A 13,497-nucleotide genomic window follows, 5' to 3' on the forward strand; every position below is an offset into this window, starting at 1 on the left:
CTTGCAAGGGTCAAGGATAAATAAAGATGACCCAGGATACAGGCGGATCTCTGGGAACGCCGCACTGGGGCCTTATGTTTGTGTGGGACGCCGGAGTTGCACCTAAAAATAGTGATCTTGTGTGGACAGGAATGCAGTTTTTTCCACATCAGACTGTTTTCAGGACGAACACAGGAAAGAATTTCAAAACACATTTTTTACTGCCTGTTAATTTTAACCGAATGATCTAGATTTAAGTCACAAATTTACTCATGAATCTATAGCAATTTGCAACAAAACATGAACATAAAGATTCAATAGTCCATAGCAAATCCAAGTTTATCTCTAAAGGTCCTATATTACATAAAACAGACTCTTGTGAGATTAAAGTCATGTTAGAATATTGTTACCTCCTCAAAAACATTCTTGGAGTTATGTTTTGTTTCATTCACACACTTTTGAGTAATCCTTTATTATTAATCTGTCTCCGTGTCCAAACTCGGCCTAAGTACGCAGACTTTGTGTGTTAAACATGTGTGAATGAAACAAAACACAACTGCAGGTCTGTTTGTGATGAGGAAACAACATTATAACAGAGATCAGAAAATAGCATAATATGGGCTCTTTAAATATATTAGCAAAAAAATTAAAAACAGGTAAGAAAAATGACAAAACATATATTAAATTAAAAAAAACAACATGTTTCTTGTTTCTTTGTGTGTTTTTTCTTTTAATGCCAAACCAAAAGTTTGAAGTCTCTATATAATGATGAAAATAAAAACTATCGTATTCAGTGTACTTTTTCATATCAATGTTGAATGCAGATTAAAATAAGTACACAAAAAACGTCTCGTGCTGGATTTGTCATCATCATACAGTCATGATGTGTAATGTTTACTCTTTACATGCTCATATCCAGAAACAATGTACAAAAAACAGCTCCTTTGTCCTGCATTCACTGACCACAGCTGTGAACATGAAAAACACCAACACCCCATAATAACACGATGACATAATACTCATTCAGTGTCTCAGGGAAGAGGTATTCTTATGACTCAAGATTCTATTGTTGTCTCGAGTCTAAAACAATGTCCCCTGCTATTACACCAGCTCCCCTCGATCACTTTTAGTTCAGTATTGGACTCCATAATCCTCACAGACAGCTCAGGTGCTTTCTGCCAGTAACCCAAACAGTGAAACCCCATCCTGCTCGTCCCGCTACAGCGACTGCAGCCGATGGAGCGAGGAGAGAGAGGTCTGGTTCTGTCCCAGAGACTCACTGAGGGCGCGAGAGAGGAGGCAGCTGCAGCAGTGTCCAGCACTGAAGGACCCGCACATAATAAACTGGTGTCTGTGATTGGGGGGATTATTTCTAGATACATACAGGAATGTCTTGTCTTGTTGACAGATAAATAGCCAAACAAAATAGTTGTGTGTATGATTGATGATTGTTGATTATGTTCTGACGATTTTCTAATTTTGACTTGAGTTAGGTGGGATAATATCTGTTACAAATATCCATTACAGTTTTATACTATTACTAACCAATAAGCAATTTGTGAAGAACAGTTGAAAAATATGTTGAAAATTACAGGAAGTAGAGAGTTCTATTTTTACGTCACATTCACACTGGTGTTTTTGAACTGTGCCGTGCTCAAGCATGATTGTGTCGGGTTCTTTGGTTCTCTGGCCTGTGGCCACTCACACTGAACAAACGTACCCCGCTTTAGGGGCTGTCCGTGCTCGAAAGCCCATATTGATGATATCACATTAGGGAGAATTCTGTCCAAAACTTTGGCAACATTTATACAAAAGAAACACATTGTTGTGATACTGTAAACATTATTTCAACCAAAAAATATTTTCTTATAATTTTATTTGTTAAATAATAATTAGAGGGGTTTTGGCCTACTCTGTGGCATGGTTGCTAGGTAACAGCCCAAACTCTTTTCACCAAGGGCCATATCTTAAAAAAATATTCAACACAGAGGGCCACAGACCAGTGGTCAATACAATGAATAATTCAGATGGGTGCATTTAACACGCTTAAAATAAGGCTTGAAATATTAATATTAGGTCTGTATGACAGTGCAATGTGATGTTATTTAGGTTAAATTGGCAGGATTATGCAAATTTGCAATAAAAAGTACTGATGATGATCAATCAAGCCAGTTCAACTGAAGGCCTGAGGCCCAATAAAAATTGGGGCCGGATTTGGCTCCCGGGCCATAGTTTGGACACCCCTGACCTAGCCAATGTCATGATTTCCAACCAGGAAGTAAAATTTTAACCTTAAAAATTCCCAAACTGGGAAAAAGTGCAAAATTGGTTAGTAGAATCTTAAACATAATGATCTCAGCGGTGTCTTAGTAGAATGTGTAGTTCAACCTGTCAACCTAAAATCATCTGCATATTGGTTGCTATACAACATATGACTACTGTAATTTGTCTTTACAAGCCCCAGTACTTAACTTTTTTCTTTTCATTTTGGCAAACTAAAAAAGGAACTGAAATGTTGTTCCTTTGGCTATGATCTTCCACTCTATTGCATCAAATATCAATCTCTGCGGAGAATGTTCCAAAGCACTTACTGGGTTGCAACTAACTGGCTCCCTAGGTCTCTTCTCCAGGTGCTGAAAACCCCCGAAGAACAGATAAACTGGAAGGAGCCAAAACACTCAAACAAACAGTGTCTGCACAATGTACGCGCTCATGTATCGTCATAAATTACATGCTCAGATGTGGGTTTGCAGGTTTCACTTTCTGCATTCACACTTCACTAAAACAACAAATGCAGACCACGGGGATGACTAACTCCACTTAAGATTTGTTTTGAGAAGCTGGGGTCAAAAATGAGCTTGTAAAGGTGAAATTCCACCATGAGCTCACAGGTGGGCTCAGCAAAAATCACTTCCAAAATGTAAACTGTGCCTCTATAAACCATTTAATATCATCAGAATGTTAGAATCTCCAAATCCCAAATCAAAATAAGGAAAACAAAAGGGCTAGCCAGTACTAACAGGTGTGAGGGGCCTGAACCATAATGCAAACTATGACTCAGGCACAATTCATACTTAGTCAAGTTTAATAGACCTAGATAACAAACAGAAACTTTAAACAAACACACGTATTTACTTCAGCGTAGTTAGTTCCTCGCTTCAGATTGATACAAGGCAGTGTCCACCAGTAATCTGACCAGAACTGAAGAAGCGGCTTGGATGAGCGGCAAAACGTCTTCTCTCTAAAACCTTTGTCGCTTTCTTTTTCTATGTATCAAACCTGGAGTACATGGGTTACACAGATAAATGTTGAAAAAAGTAAAAATTCTGCAACAGAGATGAGTGGATGCAAAATGAAATCAACCATAGCACTTTTCCAATAATTAACTAACATCAGATCAAAGTGATTTTAAGTCTATAAAAGAAAAGAAAAATAAGATAAAGTCTGAATTTCCAGGGTACAAATGCTTTCCTATTTCAAAACGTGGAAGGAAAGCCTCAAAACAATTTTTAAGCCATAGTAAAGGAAAGATTTAATTCTGTCAACTGGACACTTCTTCAGTTCTGGTCAGATTGTTGGTGGACACTGTCTTATATCTGAACGGAGGAGCTGACTACACGTAAACTAACACACACTTATTGTTTACAGTTTGTTTGTTGGCTATGTCTGTTGAACTACATTAAGCATGAACTGAGTCATATTTTGCATCGTTTAGGCCCCTAATGGGTGCTCTCACATCTATTACCATACTGGACAGCCCTATTGTTTTCCTTGTTTAGGTGTGAGGATGGAGTTATAAATGAATAAATACTTGACAGAATATTTTTTTGTCTTTTACTATGCATACCTGTGTATCTACCTGGACGTCCGATTTGTTTTCATTTTCCACACGCCCCCTTCAGATTTTTCAGATTTTGCGATATTCTGTGCTTAACCTCAGTGTATCCTCTGAAACGGCATTACGTTCCATTGCACTTTTGCCCCCGTTTGTATCTCCATTCCAGACTTAAAAAATGTATTTATTTACACATTTGGAAAGGGTCTATATACGTTTGAAAAAATGCAAAAAACTTAACTGTGCTGGTTTAAAAGGAACATGACAAAGTATGATTTATTTAACTCGAGCCTTCATCCTAAATTCAAAGAGGCCTCCACGAGCTGCAGGTTTAGCTGAACATAAAACAGGACTGCCCCAGAGCCTTGGAGGGCCCTCACTCCCTCCACATCTTTCAGACACGAGCGCCATAGAAAAACAAGCCGTCTCCAGCAGCTCTTTGAGACGCTGGTCACGCCACACATCACCAGTGCTAAGTGCTAGCCCAAACATTTCCCCTTCTTGTCAATGCCCCTGCACAGTCCATGTTGGCTTTAGATTACTCGGCAAGTGCTGAGTTTATTGTTTCTGTGCAATTAAATCCAAACCTGATATGCAAAAGAACAACATTAAAATGCATAGGGAGAACTCGTAATCGGAGATCATATTTTTAAGACTTGGCATTTTATCTGAAATGTATTAAAGGGGCAAAAATGTGAACAGACTGAAAGTAACTATACCTAAACAAAACACGCTTATTAGGTGAAATTTTTTATCTAAGGTAGGCCTAAGCAGTGGTTTGGACTACCTTGGATTTTTAGATATCTATACTAAAAGTACAAAGTACCCACAGTAAAATGTACTTAAAGTCGTAGTAAAGTACATTTTACAGTGGATACTTTTTACTTTTACTTCACTACATTTGAGAGCAGGTATCTGTATTTCTACTTCATTATATTTTTTTACTGGACTCAAAAGTAAAAAGTACTCTTCATATGATTTGAGCAGTTATTTTTACCATGTTCGTGGTAACATCCTGAGTTTTCGAGTTCATGCTTCAACTTTGAGCAAACAAAAATAAATACACAAAATTCATGAGAAAAAATAAGAAATTGATTCATATTGTGACTGTTTCATTTTTAATCAATATCATTACATTTTACACTTTAACAAATTAACAACACTGGTGTGAAATGCTTTTACTTTTTCCTCTAAAAGTACATTTTTAAACAGGTACTTTAATACTTTTGCTTACGTAGATTTTTTCCATGTGGTACTTTTACTTTTACTTGAGTGACTTGGTATCTGTACTTTTACTTAAGTAACAAAATTGAGTACTTCTTCCACCCCCCAGTCCTGAGTGATCCTAGTTTAAGATCTGCAGATACACTGCAGCACTGAATGAAGGGACAGTAGCACTTTATATTTTTACTCAAGTTTATCCATCACGCTGTAGTACTTCTATCATTGTAAAATGAGTATATGAAACTTAAAATTGATTACTTCTTCCACCAGTGGTGATTTTTGTTACTTAAGTGAAAGTACAGATACCTGAGTGTAAGAATGTCCGTTTCTGGTGTAAGCGTCAAAGAGACTGAAACAAAGTCAGAAGGATTTAATGAGTGTATGAGTGTAAAGTGAACAATAAAGCAACAGACTCTCCAGAAACGATAGGTGGAGAGCCCTGAGATGTGCATGTTGACTTTTATAGAGTCTCCCAATGTATGTGTTTGTGAGGTGAACCTTCTTGTTTGCATGGCATTACACATTAAGAAACTTCAGGCAAAGTCGTACAATGGTGACTGTCTTATAATCCTCTCAAAGTGGGGGTTCACACATTCCTGAGATGTGGTTTTAACCAAAATTACTAGGACATGGCTGTTATCTTATTGTCCACAGTCTTTGTAATCTCCCACGCTGGTCTCCACAGGATCCTGGTGATCCCCCACTCATTCCATGTCCACTGTTGGGCATGTGTTTTTTATCTTTGCATGAGTAAATCAAGATGCCAGTTTGGAGTAGTGCTGCACTGCTAGAAAATATCTTACATGAGCAAAAAATACTCGAGTAAAATGAAAAGTATCACATGAAAAAAATCTACTTAAGTAAAAGTATATAGTTATAGTTTTTTTTAACTGTTTTATTTGTATATTTTTGTTGCTCAAATTATGAACTTGTTAAAAATAAAACCTTGTACTTTTCAATCCAGTTAAAAAATGTAGTGGAGTAGAAAGTACAAATACCTGTGTTTAAAAGTAAAAGTAAAACGTATCTATTTTAAAATCTACAGAGAAACTTTAGTACAGATACCTGAAATTTATATTTTAGTACAGATCTACCACTAGAACCAGCTTTATAGTTACAGTCTGAAATGTTTGAAAAATTCTCTTTAAACCATGAAATCGCTTTGTCTAAACTCCAGTCCCCTGCTGCCCAGTATACTGTGTGCCAGAGGAAATACTGTCAAACTCCCAATATTGCTTTCATCACGCTTCAATGCAATTTCAACACCAAACTACACAGGGAAAGATGAGAGCCAAACGAGCCCAGAACATGTGCTACTTTATATCTTACACAAGCCTGCTGCCGCTAGTAAAAGTAACCGTACTGATTGCTGAAGACGTGTAGATGTGTGACTCCTAACCAGCTGCGCTCTTGTAAATAGTTGGGCAGGACATAAAGTAACCCGATTAGACTGGTAAAGAGTAATGAGATTTTAGGAAAGGATTTGACTGAGTTTAGCTGCGGCTATAGTCTCATAAATCAGACTTGTCTTAAATTGGGAACAGGGAAAAGCTGAGAGGACAGAAGAATTCAGAGTGTGCGCATTGCAAAATATCCAGCGAATACTGCAGTTATGAATCTAAACTTGTAGCGCTTATACTTTCACAGGCGCTGATGCATAGATAGAGATCAGTGAGAGCCGCGCTTGATGGGGGTGAAGAGTTGGCTGGGAGTCAAATGTAGGCATGTAGACAGCAGACACAGACCACATCACACAGAGCAGAGTATGGGGGCGCTTCTGTCAGACCTTTATCACTGCTGTTCACGAGGTCAAGGGATGCTTTGAGTCCAGGAAACTTTATTTTTGTTTACATAAATATTTCAGTTGAATAAGTGATGTACCATTTAGTGTGTTAAGACTTGTACCTTGCACATCGATGGAAAGAGTCTTAGGTTTTGGCTTTAAGAAAATGTATCCTTTAAAATACATATCTTGGAATTATGTCTTGTATCTCATTGAATTACAGAAAATAAATCGTTCAAGCACCCATTCTTTCTGTACTGGATTATGGAGATATAATCTACATGCAGACTTCAGGCTCTACTTTGAAACCTTTACATTCACTCTTTCACTCAGCCCTTTGTTTCATAACAGGTGATGAATATAAAACCCATCACTGTGCACTCTATGAAAATGTAGGTTGGCCATCGCTCTGTCAGAAGAACAACACTGAATAAATATATTTATAAGGGACTACGATGATAGACTGACTGAATATCGCACTTGCTTGTAGGAACATTCATTACAAGATCTCATGATTGGATATGTTTAAAAACTGGCTGCACTAGAACTGAAATGGGGGGAAAAAAAGTGGAGCAGTTCAAGTATCTTGGGGTCTCATTCACAAGTGAGGGAAGGATGCGGTTGCTATACTGGACTGTTGTGGTAAAGAAAGAGCTGAGTCAAGAGGCAAAGCTCTCGATTTATCAGTCATCTACATTCATACCCTCACATATGGTCATGAGCTTTAGGTAATGACCAAAAGGACAAGATAGCAGATACAAGCAGTTGAAATGAGTTTCCTCCGCAGGGTGGCTGGGCGCTCCCTTAGATGTAGGGTAAGAAGCTCAGTCACATGGGAGGAGTTCAGAGTAGAGCCACTTACCCTCCATGTCCACTTATCCGGCTGAGGTGGCTCAGGTATCTGTTCAGGATGCCTCCTGGAGTCTCTGCTTAGAATGCTGCCCCCGCAACTCGGCCCCGGATAAGCGGAAGAAAATGGATGGATGTTTATTTGTATTTTGAACAGGGCGTTTATGAACAGGAGAGTCTGAGTGCTCTCACTGGGCTCTCCCTGTATAAATAAAGATAAACTTTAACTACCTTAAAATGGAACAAATGAGTCACTTAAAAATAAAATGTGTTTTATTCATTTCCTGCTTTCAAATTTAATCTCATATGATTTTTAAATAACAAAACATTTAAACACATTTTGACCCATATATTTTGTTTTACATTAGAGACCTCAGTGCGTGACTACAGTGTAGACTTCATTTCTGCTCTGGTGGTGTGGGTCTCTCAACATTAATGTGATTGAGTCGATAAACACTTGGTTTTGAATGAGGACCTCCTGGACCTGCTCCTCTGGAGGACCAGGGGCCTGTTGGTTTTCATCTCCCTGACACAGTAACACACTGCAGCCCTGATACATTGAAGAATACTTTTGGAGACCTGGATTTTTGTTAAATGACATTTTTTTGTGAGTGCTACAGAAACCAGAGACGTCACCTCAGTGCGGGACACGTTTTGATGTTTAAGTGCTGTGTGTTTTCTTATGGACTTAGCTTCTATTCCATCACTATGGTTGTTTATGCTTTGCAGTATTTTGTTTAAACAAATACCCAAATTTAGGCAAAACTGGTGTGTGTGTGTAATCATTTGTCCCACTCACAAGACTTCAGCATGTAATCCCTAGTGACATCTAATCCCTACATAGTAACATGTAATCCATACATGTTATAGGTCTGGGTGAAAACGGGAAACGACCAAAGCCAAAGTTGAGTTTCATTTTGAACTATGAAAGTCACTTTTCAAGTAGACATGCTCCTTTACATCTCACTACATCCCACTACATACACACAGAGATGCAAGTGCCACATGTTTTCTCTTTTCTTTTTTTGAAAAAACAAACAAATGTGACATGTAATTTTACCCAGTGGTTTTAGATTTGACTAAACCAAAGCATATGTCTGAGACACATTAAGGACGATAAATCATATAGAATACATACTAATAGTAGAGTCTGGACTGGAGCCATGTTGAAAGCTGAATGTGATTTGATTATTGTAATTCATCATAGTGTATGCTGAGCAGGTGCTGGTCACATTGAGCCTGTTATAGTTTGTTGACACATGTAATTTACCTTATCTGGGCCTTTCACAGACGTTCAGTTCAATAATGCATGTGTTTAAACAGCTGAGACCAGAATCTACATTTATTTGTTAATCAAATAATCAGAACCATGAGTTAACTCACGGTATCTCAGTTTTAAAAATGTGTGAACCTGATGAGGAGTGTCTTCCTTAAGGCCACACTCTCCTGAAACACAGCGGCACATTAATCTCACAGGCCTGTCTCCACTTTCTGTCCATGGGTCGAACTCAAATACATTTAACAGGTTTTGTTCCATTCACAGTCTGCTCTTCATCATTATATCCATCATGCCATATTTCAGAATGATGACAAATTAGGACTGTTGTCATAGTAATCAACAATTTAAAAGAAAGCAAATATTATATCTTCTGAATGGGATCAGGGTTATAAAACCACCATCTCCTTCACCACATGTATGTTAGTATTTTGTTAGCAGCTATTTCGTGGTTTAAATCATGGGAAACTGATGCAAAGTCCAATAGTGAAACCAGTATAAAGCTTCTACACTTTTAAAGAAACATTTATAAATATTTTGACGCTGCTGTTACACTTACAAAGCTTAACAGTGCAGAAATGGTAATAAGTCTTTGTGATTTCTTTCATCTGCTTTAAATCACTATGAATCACTATCTGGCCATGCTCTGTTCCACATGATGCATTGGACAAATACAGGGGTTACCTGTACTTCCTGCTGACCTGACAGGGGTTGGTGACTTGAGCGGTGACTTGGGCGGGGAGCAGCATTAGAACTGGCTATGGTTCACTGTTTGATTTGTCCAAAGATTGATTGTCCAACATAGAGACAGTGAAAATCTCCTTGACCACATCTGCTTTTCACATGTCACAGAAATCAAGTTGATCTTTCCTTCTTAAATGTGAAATATTTGCAGCTATCACAGTAGTTGCTTTTGGACCCGTTCCTCTTGCTCACTGTGCAGTTTGCAGCTCAGGAAAAACATTTAGTTTAGTCAGACATTATTTTCTGGCATCATTTCTCTGTTCTCCTCAGAGGCACAAAGACATAATAAATCCATAGATCTGATGGATTATGATGCCTGAATATTCACCTGCACTGACGACATTCTGTGTCAGACAACTGGCTCAACAAGACTGTTTTCTCCCAATACTAAAATCCCATATATATCCCGTATTATATTACTTTTATTTAGGGACAAAACCCCGTTGAGCTTACATAAAGACTCTATATGACCTTTACAAGACGTTTATTGTTCTCATCGTAAGAGGCTTAAGTGACTGGGGATTCTGAGGTAAAAATGTCAAGTATGTTCACAGTGGCGGAAATATACTTAATACTTAAGTACATGGTTTGGAACACAAGTATTTTCAAAGTTTTTCAAACCTGCAAAAGCATGACCCAAGATGGCAAACTAGATGGTTGTACTACTACTACTAATACTGTGACGTAATATGTACTAAGTAGTAAACTAGGGCGATAGTAGCTCAACTGGTAGAGTGTTTGTCCTCTGATCCGAAGGTTGGTGGATTGAATCTCGCTCTCGACATAAAACATCATTGGTAGAGCGGTCACATCGGGTTGGCGGTGGTATTCCAGCTCCCTCAGATGAATACTATTGTTGTGTCCTTGGGGAAAACACTTAACAAAAAAGTGCAATTTTTTTGACCATTTAGTCTGGGTATGTCCTGTGCCATTTCCAAGCTTGCAGGGACAAGTTTGTAAGCGCATCTGGTCTAAAATAACATAACACAACACCACCACTACAAGGAAAGTAGCAACAACTCAAATAGTAGAAGTTGTCTTTTTCATAATTTTCTCTATTCATTGCAGTGATACAGTACTTATGTATACTGTATATTCGTTTTTAAGTAATGAATCAAATTGAGTAAGAGAAATTGAGTAAATGAAGTAATATAAACAGTTTTGTTGAGCCTCCTATGAGTCTACGGCCCACATGTAACCCACTGCAGCGCTTTTGCTCGTGTGTGATCATTAAAAGTCCTCCGGTCCGTCCTACACGTCCCATGAGCACCTCTTCTTTCATTACATCAGCCATCGCTGCCTCTCTCACTCCATTTGTTTCTCCAAAACGCTCTACAGCTTAAATTAATTTATACTCCAGAGGGAAGCGCACATATTGAACAAACTCACACATGACTGACAGCTCACAGCAGAGGGCTCCACCGAGGAATGGAAGACTGACCTTTGACCTATAGGAGCTGCACTGACCCATGGAGCCGCAGCTGCAACGGACAGACAGGAAATGACACATTATTCAAGCTTTACCTTTTGTGTTTCCTTCGGTTGGTAGTATTTTGGATTGACTTCAGAACATTTTCGGCATCAGCACTTGAATTTTTATACAGTTACTGCCTGTCGCGGCCAGAGTCTTACATGTAATTGTTCCTCTATTGTTTAGTTGTGGGTTTAATCCTCACTAATCCTACTACTCCAATGACTGATGGACTCTGATAGAGAATGTTATCTTGGCCTACATCATCAGAGGCATAATACTCCCTACAATGGAACCCTGTGATGGTGTATACACTTCTCCAGCATTTGAACTTTAGCCTCATGCCTCTTCTTACAACTCTTGGGCTACTTCTGTTTATTCTCCAACAGGCTCATAATTGTTAAAGGGCCTGTATTACACTATTTTCTGATCTGTTCTAATGTTGTTTCCTCATCACAAACATCCCTGGAGTGTTTTGTTTCATTCACACATATTTAACTCAAAACCCTGCATATTTAGGTATTTAGCATTCAGAAAAAAACACTCTGTTCCATGTGGTGATACAGGACGTGCTCCACTGTGTTTTAAACTGCTTCTAAACTTCACTAGAATCATTTGGATAATTTCAGGCATGGAATCTCTACTGAACAAAAGGTAAAAGGAGCTGTTAACTTGAAAACTACTGCCTCATGACATCACAAGGTGGAACAGAGCATTTTGAGCTTTGGAGATGAAGACAGACTAATAGTAAAGGGTTAGTCTGACTCGAGGTTTCATAACACGAGAAAGGCAGAAATGAAAATGATTCAGTGACTGTTTAGTATTAGTTTAAACTGTGCAAAATTTTGAAACCTTTATCATATATTTGACAGAAAATAAACAATTTTTCTAAACCTGTTGGTAGTAATGGTTAACCTATATGTTTCAACTTCCTGTTAGGTTACATGCAACATTTTGAGAGCATTTAATCTCTAAAACATAGTAATATTTTGAGTTAAATTATTTTAGGCTATGGCAACAATCAATGAAACCCAATAGATAGAAAAAAAAACTTCCATGATGCCTCAGTGAATACAGCCCCATAATGGGCTTGCGATACAATGCAGTGGTGTGTGGCAGTAAAACAGCCCACTTCTTCCTCTCTGCTCCTCTTCCTAACCAGTCACTGATGCACATCCCTGCTGATCTCACTAGTTCTGGTTCAGTAAGATCTGGTATTCACTGTCTGCGGGAAGAACACTAGATGAACCCCCTCTGTCTGATTTAACTAGAGCTGTCATTAAAGTGTCGCTCCACTGGTATATCCTTTCACCCACATAGCACAGAGATAGGTTCAGAACATTCCCAGACCCTCTTAAACTTGTCTTTATGGCTAACCTGTCCACCCCAGGATCATCTAAGGTTTATGGGAGCCCTATAAAAATGCTGCTGTGGATCAGAAGCTCCCTAACTCATACTCTGGCTCACATCCCTGCCCCCTCTGAGCTTCTCTGTCAGTAGAGATTAGAGAAGAACCAATAAAACCATCAGTACTGGAGCACCTCTTCTTTGTGTGGTCACTGGAGTCGAGTGGTCAACACGTACACCACATTAGGACTTTATCTGAGCGTATCTAAATGACTTGCGGGCTTTAAGTTGTCATTGTTCTAATACTGATGCTATCTCACTGTACAACTTCCTCCTCAGTTATGCATCAAATTCTCCACATTGTGATCAAGGAAGTAACTTTTTACAGCTAATGTGATCATAATGTGAAAAGAAAACTGCTATTGAACAATTATTTGGTAAGTTTTGCACTCATTTCTGCTTCAGTCAGCCATTTACTGCACAATGTGGGTAAAGTGTATTGTATGTTAAAGCTATTTGATCAAGATGCAAACTGCAAAGTAGCTAAAACAGCTACACCACCTTGAGAATACCCAATGTGTTATGTATATTTAACACGCACTGTATTGAACAAGTTAACAAATAAAATGATCCAAATACATTCTTTCACAAGTCTGTTCAGGTTTTTATCCAAACACTGGTGTACTTTGTTGGAGTTTCTTGTTTATGCTTTAGTGGTCAGACTTTACAGCTGCTGACCTCTCTCTCTGTGTCCATCAAAGCAAACATGTGGGATGTTTTCTAACCTGTGTGCGCACAAATTGAAGGCGACAGTTTTACCAGGGGCACCAAACGCAGCTCGGGTCATCCATTAACGTCTGGACAGAGGTCATGAGATGGGTTTATATTTTGGAGTATGGTTTAGACGACACATGCTGAAGCCATCGCTAAATCAAGATGATATAGGCCTGGTTTGAATTGGGACTTTTTATTTCTATATTTGTACAAAT

Source organism: Periophthalmus magnuspinnatus, chromosome 1, assembly GCF_009829125.3.
Source record: "Periophthalmus magnuspinnatus isolate fPerMag1 chromosome 1, fPerMag1.2.pri, whole genome shotgun sequence".
In the NCBI taxonomy this organism is placed as follows: domain Eukaryota; kingdom Metazoa; phylum Chordata; class Actinopteri; order Gobiiformes; family Gobiidae; genus Periophthalmus; species Periophthalmus magnuspinnatus.